Here is an 18,832-nt window from a genome sequence, read left to right as displayed (position 1 = left end):
TTTTGAAGGTTGTTTTCACAGCCATAAGACTAATTATGTTTTGACTAAAATTAAAACTGACTCTGGAAAACAATAGAGGTCTCTCCATACTGCACCCTTGGCAAGAACTTCAGTTTGTTCCCCACGCTTTGGAAAATACTGATTTAAAATGAGATATACCAAATAGATCTCCTTTTCTGAGGTGTGCAGGAAAATGGTCAGTTGAGGGGTCCGGTCTGCAAAACTGCACAGAAAAAAGAAGAATTATGTTCAGAATTGCATCTGCAGCATCAGTGCAAGTGGCAGTTCTCTGCACGTGCTCTTTTGCACACTTAACTTCCCGCTTGCACGCCACAGCTCATGCAACACATTTCCCACTGAGCTAAGTGGTGTTTACATGCAAATCTCATAATATTCCTTTGCAGCATTAATATAGCTCATGTCTAAGTCCATTTGGTGATCTCAACGCTGTGGGGTTCTCATCCACCGTTTTATAGATGGGCAAATTGAGGCATGCAGCAATTTACCCAAGGTCACTAGCAGTCAGGAATAGAATCCAGGCCCACCCCAGCTCTAACCACTACACCCTGCTGCCTCTCCCTAATAGGTACAAGTGCATAGTGGAGCGATTCTATACAGCAACTCTGTATTCTGTCTAGTGCTGGCTGTTTCTGTACTTTGACATGTCTCCAGAACACCCACCACTTGGCTTATCTGAAGCTGTTTGACTGTTGCCCTTCACTGAAGAACACAAGTGCCTTCTGGGTAAAATCAGTAGCAATGGGGACATTCCTAATGGAGCCTCTGGGGTCTGGTGCTTGGTTTAGATTTTATTATTTCCCCCCCTTTTATAAAACCCTGAATCTGTTGGACATGTCTAATCGCCCACAGGCCAAGACCTGGCTCGGACATCACGGCAGAGGATGCTCTGAGGGTCTGCATGGATGTGTCCTTATTGCACTTTGCACTGAGCATATTCTACATGCCAGCATGCCCCTCCTCTTGCAAATCGAGCCCTTTAAAGGACAGAGGTGACGCTGTTACAGCCACAGGTGTCCCCTCTCCCCGCAAGCTAGAATTCCCTGGGCAATCCCCATCGCCAGACCACAGGAAGATTACAGTCCAGGCAAGAATGGAACAAAGGGCAGCAAAGATTGCATCAAGCTGGAAGATCACAGCGAAGGGGTAACGGCTTTGTGGTTGCACAGCTGGAGACTCGGAAGGGATCTCATGGAAATTTTCAAAAACTGGAACCAATAGTGCAGGCAGGGTCATAATACAAACACAAGGGATCCAGGAGCGAAGCAGGAATTCGGGCAAAGAGGAGCAGAAATAATGCAGGAAGGTGATTGATAGAGCTTGGATTTTGTGAAGCAGATTCGGGGCTGACTGCTTTGGGGACTTGGCTGGGTCAGGGCTAAACTTGGCTTTCATGAAAGCAAAAGTGCCTAGCTCTTTTCCTTGCAAAATACAACCCAAAGGGCAGGTGTTCAGATACCAAGGGGACGGATGCCGTGGAAGAAGCTGAAGAGAATAGATGGCAAAGGGCGGAAGTTAGTCAGTGAGTTTGCCCCTAGATCCCAGGTTATTCGCAAGAGCCAGTGTTAAGGAGACTCAATGAGAGCGCAGAGTGTAATGCCCAAGACACAATGGCTCCCAGCTGTGATTAATCAGGCTGAGATTTTGTCACGGTTATTTTTAGTAAAAGTTGTGGACAGGTCACAGACAATAAACAAAAATTCAAGGGAGCCCGTGACCTGTCTGTGACTTTACTAAAAACAAACGGGGGGAGGGCGGGAGGGCTAAGTGAGGGGGGAGGAATGACAGCTGAAGTCCCATGGGGGGCACACAGCCCGCACTCTGGGGCTGGCTGCGGGGCAGAGGCACACAGTCCTGGCGCCAAGCCCAGCCACAGGCGCACAGCCCTGGCCGCATGACCCTGGGAAGCCACGAGGGGGAAACATGGTCCCCGTTGCAGCCCTGGCTTTGGAACAGGTGCACATGACCCCAGATCCAGCCCCCACCACAAGCCACAGGGCAGGGGTGCCCAGTCCTGGTTCCAGCCCCAGCAGCAGGGCAGGGGCACACAGTCCCGCCTCCAGTCCCGGCTTCAGCCACTGACAGCTGAAGCCAAAGAAGTCCCGGAGGTTCGGTAAAGTCACGGAATCCATGACTGCTGTGACAAATTGTAGCCTGAATGATTATTCACATTGAGTCAAGGTAAAGGCATCAGGCCTGCTCACAATCACTGCCCCATTAATGGCCCCCTTCAGCTAGGGTGGCCAATTTTGGTCAAGCGTATTCCTGGAGGTTCCATCACGTGACATAATCTCTAATTAAAGATTAATCATTAATTCCTGGAGACTCCAGGACAATCCTGGAGGCTTGGCAACCCTACCCCCAGCTCTATTTTTCACAGCATCATACTACTTAGCTCTTTTCAGCCATAGATCTTAAGGCCCTTCCTAAGGCAGAGTAATTGCTGATCTCACCATGATATAGTTGGAGAAACTGAGGTACACACACTAGCCCAAGCTCTCACAGCTGGTTAGTAGCAGAGGCAGGTCTGGGAACCCAAGTCTCCTCAGGCTTTCAGCCATGTTGTCTTCCTTCTTAGATGCTTGCAAACAGGTTAAATGCTACACCACAACATATTCTACAGGCTCATAAGAGCATAGTGAAGGGGTGTGTGTGTATGCGTGTGTGTGCGATCGTGCAGGGGTATTTCAGTACTTTCTCTTATGACATCTTAGCTAAATATATGTTCATGTTACTTAAGGACAGCTTCTCCACACCAGCCCACACTATTTTTCAAAGCACAGCGGTATCTCTTCAGGGGATGGAGGATTACCATCATGTTAATTTGTCTTTGCCCTGTGGTGTTTGTTACACAAGACAGACACACCCTGGAACATTGTAAATTGACCACGTTGTATAGAATTTAAAAAACAAATACCTCAGAGCTGGATTATTATTTTATAAGGTAATTTCACTGAGTTCATCTAAGAATATCACCACAGTCATAGGCATTGAGAGGGTGAGTTTATGAGGCTATGGTGGTGCTGGGTTGTGTAAGACAGGATAGGAACCCAAAGCTTTAAATCTAGGAGATGATGTTATAATGATGCGAATAAAAAAGTCCACAGGGAAATCCATTACCTCAGAATCAAAGGCGCTAGAGGTAGATAGAGATGATATATCTAGTTTTGTATATCACAGCCATCACTATAGTATCTGAGAATATAACGGGGTGTCTCCATCCTGGGGAACAGTGACTCTGAAAATGACTTGGGGACTCCTGGTGGATAATCAATGGAACACAACTGCAACGAGGTGGCCAGAAGGGCTAATGCAATCCTTGGGAAATACTGAGTAGGAGTAAGAGGTTATTCTACCTCTGTGTTTTGCACTGGTGAGACCATTGCTGGACTCCCTGTGTCCAGTTCTGGTATCCACACTTCAAGCAGGATGTTGATAAATTGGAGATGGTTAAGAGCAGTGGTTCTCAACCAGGGATGCATGTACCTCTGGGGGTACTTGGTGATCTTCCATGGGGTGCATCAACTCATCCAGATATTTGCCTAGTTTGCAACAGGCGAAGTCAGTACAAACTAAAATTTCATACAGTCACTTGTTTATACTGCTCTATGTACTATACACTGAAATGTAAGTATGATATTTGCGTTTCAATTGATTTATTTTATAGTTATATGGTGTGATGAACTGGGAATGTTCTTAATGTTTTCTCTGAATACTGTGGGGGGGCCTCAGTTCCTGGCCGACCCTCTGTCACCTAGCAACTAATGGCCAGGCCCTTCCCCCTCTGCAAGAGGATGCTAAAGGTGTGGGAGACAAAGAGTTCAGGTGACCTCCTGGCCTGGGAAAGGAACTGAGCAGAGGAGAAGGGGCTGGAGGGAGTGTCACTCTGGAGCTGGCTGGGGACGAGGAGTGAAGTGCAGATGTGGGGGTCTGGCTCACTGCCCCCCAGAACGGACCCGGCCAAGGGGTTTGGTTCACGGTACCTATAAGCTCTGTTTTAGACCGTGTTCCTGTCATCGAATAAACCTCTGTTTTACTGGCTGGCTGAGAGTCATGTCTGACTGCAAAGTGGGGGTGCAGGACCCTGTGGCTTCCCCAGGACCCCACTGGGGCGGGCTCGTGGTGAGAAGTGCACAGAGGGCCAGAGGATGGTGAATGCTCCAAGGAGAGACCCAGGAGGTGAAGACGTGTGAGCTTCTTGCCCTGAAAAAGTCTGCTCCAAGGGAGAGGAGGCTCCCCAAGGTGCTGACTGGCTTTGTGGGGAGCAGTTCCAGAGCATCGCCCAGGGACTCCATGACATATGGTAAAAAGGAGAAAGTCAGCAATTTTTCAGTACTAGTGTGACTGTGACACTTTTGTATTTTTATGTCTGGTTTTGTAGGCAGTCATTTTTAAGTGAAATGAAACTTGCGGGTATACAAGACAAGTCAGACTCCTGAAAGGGGGACAGTAGTCTGGAAGGGTTGAGAGCCACTGGTTTAGAGGGACGAGCCAGTAGAATGATTAATGGATGAGAAAACCTGCTTTACAGTGTTAGACCCAAGGAGCTCAATCAAGTTAGGTTAACATAGAGAAGGTTAAAGAGCACAAATTTGAATAGAGAGGATAATAAACCATTGGAACAACCTCCCAAAAGAGATGGTGGATTCTCCATCACTGGCCATTTTTAAATCAAGATTGGATATTTTTTTCAAGATGCTGCTTTAGTTTAAACAGGAATTAATTCAGAGAAGTCCTATGGTCTATGTCATACAGGAGGTCAGACTAGATCAGTGGTTCTCAAACTTACTTGATCGTGCCCCCACTTCTTTGTATCTGTAGTAATTTATTCCCACTGCCACACAAGTGCCTGTACTGATATGAATACCACTCTGCCTTCAGAGCTGGGCAGCAGGATAGCGCTGGGTGGCCGCTTCTCATGCCCCCCACCCCCAAATACATTTCACGCCCCTCTCAGTTTGAGAACCTCTGGAGTAAATGATCACAGTGGTCCCTCGAGGCTTTATAGTCTATGATTTCTGGTTTATCTAATCTGTTTGTCATCCCCTGTTGGATAGACAGAGAGATTAGATCTGTCTAGAGTTCCATACTGCACCCATGACTGAGGTATCTGAAAGCCTACCTAGGATTTATCCTATCTGGTACTCATCACCTAGGTTAGGTCTGTCTCTCCCACCCCCTCTGCCAGTGCAGCACTGTTCATTACAATCCATTTCTGGGGTTTTACTCAATCTAGAGTCGTTTTTAAAGCTCCATGTTAAGGGGCTTTTCCTATCTCCCTTATGGCTGGATCTAAAAACCTTTGAAGCCCGTAGAAATCTCCCAATGGCTTTAATGGGTGTTGGATCAGGACTGTTAGAGACAGACTTCTCCAGCACAGTTCTTTACGTTCTCAGACACCATGGTGATGGGCAAATGTATACAAACCACACTGGACTGATTTAATTCCAGTCTTTCTGTCGATATTCCCTTCAGTGCAGTAAAATAAGCATTAGATAAGTTCATGGAGGAGGGGTCCATCAGTGGCTACTAGCTAAGATGGTCAGGGATGCAACCCCATGCTCTGAGTGTCCCTAAACCTCCAACTGTTCTGCGGAAAAGGACCTAGGGGTTATGGTGGACGAGAAGCTGGATATGAAACAACAGTGTGCCCTTGTTGCCAAGAAAGCTAACGGCATTTTGGGCTGCATAAGTAGGAGCATTGCCAGCAGATCAAGGGACGTGATCATTCCCCTCTATTCGACATTGGTGATGCTTATTTCGACATTGGGTGAGGCACCATCAGGGGGCGTACTGTGTCCAGTTTGTGGCCCACACTACAAAAGGATGTGGAAAAATTGGAAAAAGTCCAGCGTTGAGGGCAACAAAAAATACGGGAGCTGGAAGCACATGATTTATGAGGAGAGGCTGAGGGGAACGGGATTGTGGTAGTCTTGCAGAAGAGATAGAATGAGGGGATTTGATAGCTGCTTTCAACTACGAAGGGGGGGGCTCCAAAGAGGATGGCTCTAGACTGTTCTCAGTCGTACCTGATGACAGAACAAGGAGTAATGGTCTCAAGATGCAGCAAGGGAGGTTTAGGTTGTATATTAGGAAACACTATTTCACGAGAAGAGTGGTGAAGCACTGGAATGGGTTACCTAGGAAGGTGGTGGAATCTCCTTCCTTAGAGGCTCTTAAGGTCAGGCTTAACAAAGCCCTGGCTGGGATGATTTAGTTGGGGATTGGTCCTGCTTTGAGCAAGTGGTGGGACTAGATGACCTCCTGAGGTCCCTTCCAAACCTGATATTCTATGATTCTATGAACTGCCAGAAGCTGGGACGGGATGTCAGGAAATAGATCACTTCAAATTGCCCTCTTCTGTTCCTTCCCTCTGAAGCACCTGACACCAGACACAATCAGGACACAGGATGCTGGGGCTAGAAAAACCATTGGTCTGACCCAGTATGGCCATTCTTTTGTTCTTATATTCACTAAATAATTCCAGTCCCTCCTTGGTGTTTACACACTCAAGGGCCAGAGGCAATTATAGAGTAGCCATGGAGCTGTCACTACTTTGACAAGCTAGATGTAACTAGCTCTTATCTTTCTAATCATTCCGTCAGTGTCCAGAAAGCCTGGGTGACAGGCTGACAGTATCCTGTAATATCCTGAACAAACCTTATGGAATTACGATAAACTTTATTGAATTCAGTTAAACCTTAGTGATTTAGGGTTTACTCCTTTGGAGTTCACTGTATTACAAATGCAAATAGTGGTGTATTGAGATTGCATGGAATTTCTTGAGCAGAATGACAAGATTTATGCAATCTCTGGAGGTATGCGGCAATTCAAAGGTCTTTTTGGAACAATATCCGTGAAGGGGATTTCCTTAGAAAATACCCTGAGGTGAGAGGAATGCCAATTCTTCTCCTCCAAAGCCAACTCTTTGAAGACATGCCTTGAGGAAAGTGGCCCATTGTGTTCTAATTACCTGCTTCTGGGAACTCCAGATCAAAGACTCCGGATCTGTATAGAAAGGAAACTGAACATAGTATGAACATGCTTGTTCTGAGCTGAAGCTTTGGTAAGCTTGTATCCACAAAGATGCCCCTGATAGATAAAATGATTAAAGCTTTGCTGTTCTTGTGAAATAGTGACCTGCTTTCATAACCAATACCAAACATTGCTAAGTACTTCGGTCAAGGAGAACAACGTGGAATGTTTAGAGTGTATCAACAGGCAAATAGACCTATGTACCCCATGTCTGCAAACCCCTGGAAAATATGTTGTGTCAGTGTGGTCTGATATGACGTAAATAATAGTATTAAATATTAAACGATTGTCTCGGGTGTACCTCTGGCCATTAGTCGGGGAGGGCAACGCTCAGTCGATAATATAATAAAGGTTCGTAATAAAACTAAGTCTTGGTTCTCTGTGCTCCTTGGAGTAATTGACTAGCTCCAGGAGAACGAGCCCCATGGCTAACAATTGCAACTCCGCCGGGACCCTCCCTGTAGAGGGCCTGATGCTACCGGGGCTAGTTGGAGCTGGTACTGAGAAGAAGTGGCCACTCGAGCTGATTGTGCGGCTCGTGCTCTCGGATCCACCTCCGGCTGACCGGGGCGGAACGGTGTCTCTTTAGAGAAGGTCCCCAGAGGACACAGAGGCATTGATTACCTTCTTCCAAGCCCATAGCCGACGCGCACCCCGGCGGTAGGGTGGGGAGTGCGTTACCTCTAGGGCTTGAGAGTAACGCCCCCCGGAAGTGGGTGGATAATGGAACTTTGTAGGCCGCCGATATGGGAAGGTGTATGCATGTTAAGTATGTTGTAGTTCGTGGACTGTTTTGTGTCTCCTGTCTTGTTTGTTTGTTTGGCATTAGCAAGCAACGGCCCAATGATAATGTTGGTGCCTACATCAGTTTATGGGCCGTTGTGGATAATTATTGGGACTTGAGACAAACCCAGGAAACTGCTCTTGTTCATAGTAGGGGTAATCCTGTTTTATCCTTCTCCTTGTTGTTGGAGGCCGAAATGTGAGGAAGTCTATGTAAATGTAACCAGGTCTGAGCAATAAAGCTGACTCCAGACGCCCAAAACTCTGCAAGGGAAACCCGGTGACCAATATCTTGTTGGCACGTGGGGGGATCAGCCTCGCACCCTCCGTGCACCTGCGTGGAACTCCTGCCCAGCAAACTCGATTCTGCTTATTACACGAGAACTGATCTACCAGAGCTTTTACTCTGGAAACACCCCTGGGATGTATGTTAGAATCAATTGGCCGGCATTTCCGCGCCAGCAGATTATGGTACAGTATTATGTAAAGAATTTAATTTGATTAAATTTGCACGATAGAATGGCAACATTTGGTGGAATGGCCCAAATGGTGGTACATGAAGTTAGAAATAGACAAGCAGTGCTATGGCATTGTGACCCCGAACGGACATCTCGGCACCCGAACGACTCATCGTCATGGTACTAAGTACTCACGATCACTTGGCAGGCGACTCTCAGGATGGCAATTCGCCCTCCTTGGTTACAATATATGTGAACAAAGGAACGTCGAGTTGGCTGAATGGCCCGGTGTCCGAGTAAGGAAATACCCAGGTACCCCTGTGGTAAAGAAGGCGCATAGCACGCACCTCCCTGTAATCCCAACTCAAAACCCTGACACTATATATATCTCCACCCCTCCCATTATAAGCCGACCAAGCCCTCAAGATCAAATATACCCAGCCTGAAGACCTGATAGTGTAAGGGTAAGGTGAAGGTACGAGACTAGCCACTCCGCCTGATAGACGAAGGAGCAAAGACGCAGAAACGGGATCACCTGTCCACACGGAGAACAGTGTGTTCAGTTACACAGGAGCCACTAGAGGTGCCTTAATGTACTTCTGGCAACTAGTTGTGTCCACCTCAGGAACAGCACACTGCATGAGATGCCGCCTAGCAATACGATTAGGGGCAAGATGGCCAGCGTAAAATGATAATAATGTTCCCGTGCCAACATATGTGATTTGTTAACTGGAAACAGCAAGAATCCCCATTTCCGTAAGGATTGAGAGGCCGGTCACCCTCCCCGACGCAATTCTTAGAGCAAAATTGATTGATAAACGAGCTAGCATATCACAAGACGATGGGGGGATGTAGACAAGTTGCAATTGATGTTTATGTAGTAGCAGCCTAGGACAAATGAGACGTAATAGTAGTTTGTCAGAGAGAGCCCGTGGAGTGGGTAACACTAGAAAAACCACGATTACAGTGATCAGTCACGAGCGACCCATGTTGCCCAGAGAAGGACTCCGAACTATGGTCACATAAAATGAGGTGGGGATCAAAAGAGCATTCAAGGCGCTACTGCACGCCACACTGCTATAAGGAGTGGGTAAGTAGCTAGAGGTCACATCAGTGCCAATATCGAAAAGTCCCTATTGGGCAAAGGGAATGGACAATATAAGGCAAGAAAGAACAAGGAAAAACCAGAGCGAGCCCTTTTAATCGAGCGGGTCGCTGCACTTGCCGACACCATAAAGTTTTAGAAGGATACGAGCATACGATAAGACCCAGGGGGTTAGGTCCAAACATGCGGAAAGACAGAGTATTATTACCTCTCTTCATTGAGACCAAAATCCTATGATGATAAAGAAAGAATTAGCAAAAGGTGGAGAGGAGCAATCGGAGAGAGGAAATATAAGAGGAAATTGTTGGAAGAATGTCTTAAAAGTGTGGATGTGTACAGATGAGGTAAGACGGACGAAAAGGGCAACGGGCCCTTGCAATAGGCTTTAAAAGAAAAGGGGACAACGAAAGACTTGGAAAGAGAGAGCAGAATTAACACCAGCCGATAGAGTAGAGATTAACATAACGAAAGGGGATAAAGAGGGAAAATGGTCCGCTTAGGATGAACCAATGCGCCAATTTGCAGACAAGAAAGAACATCTAGGACACAGTTTGTTCCCAACTAAGAAAACACTAATAAAACAGGAGAACGTAGGACTGAGGCCATAAACCACCTCCAATTCATTTACAAACTACCAGTGTGTTAATCATCGGGATAAACGAAAGATCCCACAAAATGAGAGAGAAGGCCGTTAGGTAGGGACCCAGCAGCCCGACCTTAAAGCAGAGCAAAATGTCCTGTCAGCACTGCTTGGATCCTCAACGGTACAAATTAAAAGGTAGCGGAAACCGCCAATGAAGCCTTGATCAATACAGAGGGGCTTTGCCCCTGAAGTTTTACTCCCCCTTAAGACAGCACCGTCCCAGGCCCAGAAGCCAAGGATAATAGGCCCTTGGCTATTTGTTCCAGGAATTGAAGAAACGTGGATTATAGAGAACACCAATCCCTTTAGTAGTGGCGAGCATCCATCAAGGATCATCACCACCATTACTGTATGGAGTATCTACCACCTCGTGATCCCGTTGACAAAGAAAAAAGAGCAGCGGCCTGACGAGAAAAAAATACTTATTTAGCTAATGACTCCGTGGAAGAGATCAATCCTCACCGATAGACTTGCAGAGGCCGAAATCATCCTCATCGATACGATACATACCTGGAAAGACTATAATTGAAGTGAACACTGTATGAGCCGATGAATATACCTTACACCACTCTTCATATTAAATTTAGGGATGGTAAATGAGTGCTGGAACTTTTTTATATTGCCGCGGACTAAGCCAGAATACAGGAAAAGGACTTGATACCAAGGGTAAGGAAGGTTTGGGGCGGAGCAGGGGCGTGCACGTAGCTCGCGAAAAGGAATCTCCCCCCAAGTACGAATTTGACTTAAAGGAAGGGGAGAGGCAGCCCGTTCGTGTCCGACACAAAATAACCCTCTAATTAGACAACAACAAATTTGGGCTAAAACCCGAATTCTAAAGTTTTCTGGAGGTGATGGTGGCTGAGGGAAGGCACACCCCATATACAATACCCAATAGGTAGGTCGCAGTCCAAACCACTAAATGGACAGTATCGTTTAGTACAGGATCTAAGACAAGTTAACAAACTTGTAGAGGCCCCCTATCCAGTTGTCCCGAACCCCCATACTATTCTGGGCCATACCCCTTGACCCCGAATCTCAAAAGCTGTTTGCTTTTGAATGGGAAGATCCGGATACCCATTATAAGGCTCAGTATCTGTGGACTGTTATTCCACAGGGACTGACCTGTGCCCCCGAGATTTTTGGCGGCCAGCTGAAGAGAGACCTTGCCCCATTCCTGGCTAGACACCCCTCATGTAACATAGTTCAGTACTATGATGATCTGCTTGGAGTAATTGACTAGCTCTGGGGAGAACGAGCCCATTTGGCTAACACCCCTAGGGTGGGTATTAACACATCACACTGGCCAACACCAGAAGACAGGACATTGGGCTAGATGGACCATTGGTCTGACCCAGTATGGCCATTCTTATGTTGCTATGCTGGAGCCCAAATGAGAGGTGGGATGAATTCTGGATGAGAAAAGCCACATTCATGGTACTGTGTGATGAGCTTGCCCCAGTCCTATGGCGCAAGGACACGAGAATGAGAGCTGCCCTATCTTTGGAGGAGCACGTGTACTGTAGAAGCTGGCTACTCCAGACTGCTACCAATGGGTCACTAACCAGTTCGGAGTGGGAAAGTTGACATGTGTTGCTGGAAGTGTGCAGGGCCATTAATCGCATCCTGCTCTGAAAGACCGTGACTCTGGGCAACATGCGCGACATTGTGGATGGCTTTTCACAAATGGGCTTCCCTGACAGTGGAGGGGTGATAGATGGCACGCATATTCCAATTCTGGCATCAGATCACCTAGCCACTGAGTACATTAATCGCAAGGGGTATTTCTCAAAGGTTCTCCAGGCACCTGTGGATCACCGTGGGCATTTCACAGACATTAACGCAGGCTGGTTAATCTTTCACACATCTTTTGGCACACTGGCCTGTTCAGGAAGCTGCAAGCAGGGACTTTCTTCCTAGACTTTCTTCCCAGGGACTTTCACTATAGGGGAAGTCGAAATGCCCATTGTGATCCTGGGAGATGCTGCCTACCCCTTAATGCTGTATGTAGCTCATGAAGCCATACCCGGGGCACCTTGATAGCAGCAAGGACCCATTCAACAGCAGGCTGAGCAAGTGCAGAATGACTGTTGAATGCGCTTTTGGCTGTTTAAAGGCCGCTGGTACGGGCTATATGGGAGGCTGGACATGGCCAATGACAATATTCCTATGCTTATAGCTGTGTGCTGTACGTATCATAATATTTGTGAAGGGAAGGGTGAAAGCTTCTGTCATAAACAGATAGCTAAGGGTTAATGTCTCTTTCACCTGGAAAGGGTTAACAAACAACACCTGACCAGAGGACCAATCAGGAAACAAGATACTTTCAAATCTCAAGGGAGGGAAGCCTTTGTTTGTGGTTTTTGGGTTTGGCTTTGTTCTCTCTGGGTCCTGGACAGGACTAGAGGTGCAACCAGGTTTCTGCCAATCTCCCTGCTACAGTCTCTTATCTATTCAGAATAGTGAGTAAGTAAAAAGGCGGTTATAGTCTTTTAAATTGTTTTTCTTTATTTGCAGATGTGTATTTGCTGGAAGTATCTTAAATTGTATTTCTGCTGGATGTCTATAAGCTAAACGACCCTGTAATATTTCATCTTGATTACAAAGACAATTTTTGTTTTTCCTTCTTTTATTAAAGTTTTCCTCTTTTTTAGAATCTAACTGATCTTTTGGTTATCTTGGGTAAGACTCCAGGGAAGGGAGTCTGCACTCACCAGGGAATTGGTGGGAGGAAGAAGACAGGGAGGAGGGAAAACCTGCTCTCTGCGTTTATCTCTTTGTGTTAGATTCATGGAGCTTGAATTTGTCTATAGTATACCCAGGGCGGGGAAAATCTTGGAGGAAGAAAGGAGGGGGAAGGGAAATGGTTTATTCCCCTTTGTTGTGAGACTCAAGGAATCTGAGTCTTGGGGTCCCCAGGGAAGGTTTTTGGGGGAGACCAGAGCTTATCAGGCGCTCTACCCTAAGTCCTGATTGGTGTCAGCACTACAGGATCTAAACTGGTAATAAAGCTTAGAGGATTCATGCTGGTACCCATATTTTGGACGCTAAAGTTCAAATTTGGGAATTACACCATGACAGCTTCACTCGGGGCTGGACCGCAGAAGCTCAGTGCCTGGAGGATGAATTTGAACAGCCAGAGAGCAGGGCTATTAGAGGGGCCCAGCGCAGGGCGATAAGGATCAAGGATGCCTTGAGGCTGCAATTTGAAGCTGAAAGCCGCTAATAATTATTGCTATGCTCTGGAGTGCAGTGCTTGCAATGCTAGGAGGTGATTGTGATTGGTGCAGATGATACACTGTGAAGGTTTAAGAAAACTGCCTGTGGCTTTGCAGAGCTCTGTTTACTATCAATTAATGGAATAAAGATGCTTTCAAACAAAACCATTATTTTATTAAACAACAACAAGAGGAGGAGAGAGACAAACAAAAAATCACAACAGCACTGTGGGGGATGGGGGAAGGGAGGGTCCCAAGAGGAGGTGGGGTCCCGGGATGGTGAAAGAATTGTGTATGTCCAGGGATCATACATCATATGCAACCTTGCCCTTTGGAGTACAGTGCAGCGAGTGCTGTACTTCAGCAGGGCCAAACTGCAGAGGGATGGGTGTTGAGTGCAGTGGGTAGTGGGAGTCTGCAGGGCTGGACGGTGGCGGGGCAGGAGTGGAATGCAGCGAGTACAGACTGGAGCCAGGAGGTTAAGAGTGTGCTGGCAATGTCTGGGAGGGCACATGGGAAAGAGTTTTGCGACAGCAGCTGCAGAGGAGGGCGAGCGCATAGCTGCTTGGTTTGCAGTGCTAGTAGCGCCTGGAGCATGTCTGTTTGGTGCTCCATAACATGTAAGAGCCACTCCGTGGCTTCATTCTGGCCACCTGGAAAGATGCGCTGAGACCACTGCACACGTCACTGAGCAAACAGGAAGGGGACTTTCAAAATTCCCAAGGAATTTAAGGGGTGGGGCTCACAGTTGGTCACCTGAGGGCAGGGCAGTAGAGTTCAAACCGATGATTAGAGAGGCGAGAACAGGCATTGTGGGACATCTCCCGGAGGCCAATCGCAACGCTGTAATCGACCAGGGTGTCTACAATGGCACTGCAGTGCTGAAGCCCTGGCGCAGAAAGCTCTACGCCTCTCATTGGGGTGGGCTTTTTACAGCGCTGCAACTGCCCAGTTTCTGCGCACTAAGTGGCTCGACAGTGTGTCCATCTCGGGAGTTACAGCGCAAAGCTGCTTTACTGCGCAGAAACTTGGCAGTGTAGACAAAGCCCCCGTCTCTGAAAAGAAAGCAAGCAGGTGTCCAGGGTTATCTCTGAGCTGGGAATCACACCGTGAAGGCAAAGTAGAAGCAGCTGAGTGATGTCTTGGCAGCTCAGCTTCCAAGGAAGATGTTGCATGCTGGGAAGGCTTCCCTTAAGTGGAGCCATTATGACATACCATCCTATTGTCCTGGCTGCACCCAGGGAGGTACCTTTGCTCTGACCTTCTTGATGCTCAGCTTTCTATTGGCACAGCCAAAAGGTAAATGCCACCTTTCAGAAACAATGCCGGCTTCCTTCTCTGTTCCCAGATCCCTGATCTGAAGATTCCTCTCCCCGTCACCGGTCCCACCTCATGTTCTATATGGCAGTGGAAATTTTTATTAGTGACATTTCTAGGGTTCCCATGAATTCCTGCAGAGGCAATGCCTGCTATGTAAACAAAAAATCCATTTTCTTCTCCAAAAACCTTCTGAGCTTGAGCTGGGAAAGAAATATCCTGAAGGACGTGAGCATAACACGTTTGTACAGTGTGTGCTGGCAGAAAAGTGACAGCCCAAATGGGAGGAATAATAGACCGAGGGGATGCAACCTCTTGTGGACCACAGATGTGTTAGCCTAGCTGCCCTGGACAGGGGAAACAGGTAACAGGATTGCAAAGTATGTGTCATATTCCCTGCTCCCCCTTCTATGCTAATCTACATAAAGGATAACAATTTACTACCTCCAAATGCTAGCGGAGCTGTCCCTTTGGCTTGATAGTGAGGATCCCACGGTGCTGAAGACCCTGGGTTTTATCCCCATTGACAATCTTAATGCTTGCATTTGTATAGTCACTTTCTAAGTTCCAAATTCCACCCTCTGCTGGAGTGGATGTGGGTCCTCCTGTCCATTGTGGTGTGGACATAATACTGATTCCCAAATATCAGAGATCTGATGGGATTCCTATATAGGGTAAAGCATTGAGGAGCAAAGCCTCCTGGTCTCTTCATAGCCAGAGAAGTCCCAAGTAGAAGGCCTGCTGTGGTTCTGTTCCATGGGGACAGAGGGTGAGAAAAGACCAACCAGGAAAGTCCTACCACCACAGGCCTGGGTGGGCCAGAGTAGCAGAGTGAACGTTGTCAGGGATCTACAGGAAACCACAAGCTGCACTGTGGAGAAGCTCCATTACAGCAGGTTCTTCTAGCAAATGCAATCAAATAGGGAGGCAGCAGACCACAGGCTTCCTGCTATGCGAGTGGTGAGCTGGGCATCAGGGGGAAGAGGCCGAGCAGGGGCGGGGCCTCGAGGTGGAGGGTGGGTGGAGCAGGGGGCAAGGTCATGGTTTGGGCTCCAGGGCCCACAAAAGATTAGTCCAGCCTTCCAGGTGCTGCGCACCCCCTATTTTTTTTCAGTAAGTGCTTGACCCTGGACTACTATGGAATTGGTGTTTATGCAGCAGACCCTGCCAGCTGAAAACTCTGTTTTGCAACCCGGTACAGCCCAAAAAGCGTTGAGAACACGGAGCACTGTCATGTGCCAGGCCATTGTCATGTGATTCATTCTGGCCACTTGGAAAGATGCGCTGAGACCACAGTACGCGTCATCGAGCAAACAGGAAGGGGACATGTCAAAATTCCCAAGGAATTTAAGGGGTGGGGCTCACAGTTGGTCAAAGGAACTATTTATCACACTGGTTGATTTCACCCATATAATTGTTACTGGGGCATTTGCTGCACTGGTTGAGGTACCCCATGGGGTGCAGGTAAACCAGGTGCCAACACTTCCAAGTCTTTAGGCATCAGCTGAGGACTGACACATTCATAGCTGGAAACCAGACCAGCTCACCTGATGTTCATATCATTCAGGATATGTGATGGGTACTTTGTAAGGATGTGTTTAGATTCTATGAAATGCTTGTAAGATGCTGCATGCATTAATCTCACTTGTAATGTCGATATTCCATGCTACAAGGAAATACAGGAAGAGGCAAAATATCAGCCTTTATTTGCATGGCTAATATCCACTATGCCTGGTGAACATTTTGGTTAAAATTCATTTAAGTTTAGGATGTAGGAGTAATGATAATGCTATAAATAAAATAATACCGGCACTATCCTTATTATGTGACTAACAGGCAATAGAACTGTACTTAATATGCCCATAGAGAGGGTTCACCATAAACTAAACCTCAAACATGTACTGCTGGGGAGTGGGACTTCGCCATGAGTTGAACAGAAAAGGGGGAGAAATATTCTGTAGGGAGGATTGACTATCTGCTAGCAAGGACTGTGTTTGAGGCACCTATAAAACACTGCTCCTACGTGCCCTGACTTCATCCAACACTGTTTCCTTCTAGCTCCCCCAGCTTAGCCTACAGCCCATCCCACTGTCTCCTTCCCTATCTGCTTGGGGGGCGGGGTGAGGGATAGAGATCTCCCTTATTGCTTGGGGCACCCTGACTGAGAGGTCAGGGACTCATTCTCCCTAGGAAGAAATATTACACATTAGTGTGCAAAACTTGACCCCTCTAGAGCTAGGTGTGGGAGAGGGAAAGAATGGCCTAAGCCATTTTAGCAGCATGTAAAGCAGCAGAGGACACAATGGGTGGTGTAGAATAGCCCCCATATACTTGAGAAATGCATGATATTCTAGTGCTTCTGTGAATAGTGGAGATGAATATTGTGTCTAGCAAACTGTAAGTCTTTAGTTTTTTGCTTGTGTAAACTAAGCAACAATAATTTCCATAATATGATGCTGGGATTGTCGTGTCATGCTGAAGCCTAGAATGTCTGTTGAGTCAGTGTGAAGTGGCAGAAACAGCTACAAGCACGTGAGACAAAAGTCAGATCTGACAGGATAAGGGTGAAGGAAGACAGGTCTCTCAGTGCTAGTATAGCGAAGGCCCTTTTTACTATGAACTGAAAAGGGGTTAATTAGAGACACCTGACTCGTTAAGAGGTTGCCAGTGACCTTTCAAAATCCCTGTTCTGCTAAGGGAGCAAGAGGAGGTTGAACAAATAAGTTGCAGCAGTGAGAAAAGGTTTCTCCTAGGTAGAGGCATGTTCTCCTCCCTCTCAGGAAAACACTGAGTTTACTTCTGTTTGGGGAACAGCTGGGGACCAGAACCCAGCACCAACGTTCTGGTAGGCACAAGGAAATATGTTTCTTTTGCATTGTGGGTTCTCCTCCGTAAGAGATCAACTCAGGACTGCCTTGTCAATGTTGTAAATAAACCAAAGAGAAGAACTAAAAACCTCCAGGGTAGGACTGATTTATTCCAGACCCCTGTGGTCCCAAAAGCAGAAGGCAGAGACTGACTTGATGAAAAAGATCCTTTGCCACACATGATGGAGAGCAATTTTTGTTCCCAGTATCATCAGGTTCAGTCATCACTGGTATTCGTAGTCTGTTCCCATATGTATTGCTGCAGGGAGGTGCATGACTTTCTGAATGACACCTGTGTGACACAAGGGACTTTCAGACAGTGATTAGTAATAAGGGATGGGCAGTAATTCCCTCTGCATATGACAACGGGTCACAGAGTGAGGCTGGATGGATTAAAAGGACAGTTGGTTAAACATGCAACATTGTCAAGTCTTGATACCTTATCACAAGCCTTGCAATATCGAGTCCCAAGCTCAAAGGCCCAGCTCTCTGGGTCAGCTCAGTACATGCGAATCTCAGATTTCATTAAAAAAAAAAAAAAAAAGTTTCTCAGCCTTATGATTGTAAAGGAAAACCCAAAAATGTGAACCAAGAGCATCCTCACTCTTTGGGGCCTGACTCATGATCCTGAATACTTCAGGTTGGCAGAGCTGTCAGTGATCTATGAAGTTGTTAGCTGTGCTGCTAACAGGCTCGTGCAGTGCTTGGTTTCAGGGACAGGCTCACAGCAGTGGGGAAAGGCAGAGATACATTCTCAAGTTGGTCCCCATCTGTGGTAGGGGGCTGGCCTTCTGTGCTTTGTCCCTCTCACACAATTCAATGGGGACACTCACATGCCTTGAGCTAAGCATGTGCTTTGCAGAATCGGGGCCAGAGTTCCCAACAACTTGCAGGATCGAGCCCAAAGGTAAGTTCTTGCCTACCTATGTACGTCCCAAGCTTGACATCTGCCACCACAGTGTGACACCTCCACAGAGTCACAACAGCAGCAACTCCCCTCTCTTACTTCCCTGCTGGCAGGGGACAGGCTTCAGGTTTTGGTTCTTTGTATTTAAAATGTGGCACTGTCAGGTGCAACTGCAGGAAAGACTAAGTGAGATTCTGTCTGCTGTGGCCACCAGTTGTCTTTAAAGGATTGTTTTTTTCACTGCCTGGTGGAGTTCCTCCAACTCTAGGGAGGGGATGAGATCTCCATCACTGGAGGTTTTTAAGAGCAGCTCAGACAAACACCTGTCAGGGAGGGGCTGGTTATTACCTCGTCCTGGTTTGTGTGCAGAGGACTGGACGAGATGACCTATTGAGATCCCTTCCAGTCCTACACTTATATGATTCTCTCCCCACCATCTGACAGTGTCTGGTTAATGTTTACACCCCAAAGCCTTGTTCTAGCT

General features: G+C 47.1%; 1 long non-coding RNA gene across 2 annotated transcripts in view; it reads right to left on the bottom strand.

Annotated features, from left to right (window-relative positions):
• LOC116815147 (uncharacterized) overlaps positions 1-1,654 on the bottom strand; it is a 28,562-nt gene extending 26,908 nt beyond the window's left edge. For both annotated transcript variants that reach the window (XR_012655140.1, XR_004371417.2), the window contains exon 1: positions 160-1,654. This is a non-coding gene — a long non-coding RNA (uncharacterized LOC116815147). The remainder of the gene's footprint in view (positions 1-159) is intronic.
• Positions 1,655-18,832: the final 17,178 nt, after the last annotated feature.

Source organism: Chelonoidis abingdonii, chromosome 2 (assembly GCF_003597395.2).
Source record: "Chelonoidis abingdonii isolate Lonesome George chromosome 2, CheloAbing_2.0, whole genome shotgun sequence".
In the NCBI taxonomy this organism is placed as follows: Eukaryota; Metazoa; Chordata; order Testudines; family Testudinidae; genus Chelonoidis; species Chelonoidis abingdonii.
The sequence above is the reverse complement of the archived record's forward strand: the minus strand, read 5'-3'. Positions and strand labels throughout refer to the sequence as shown.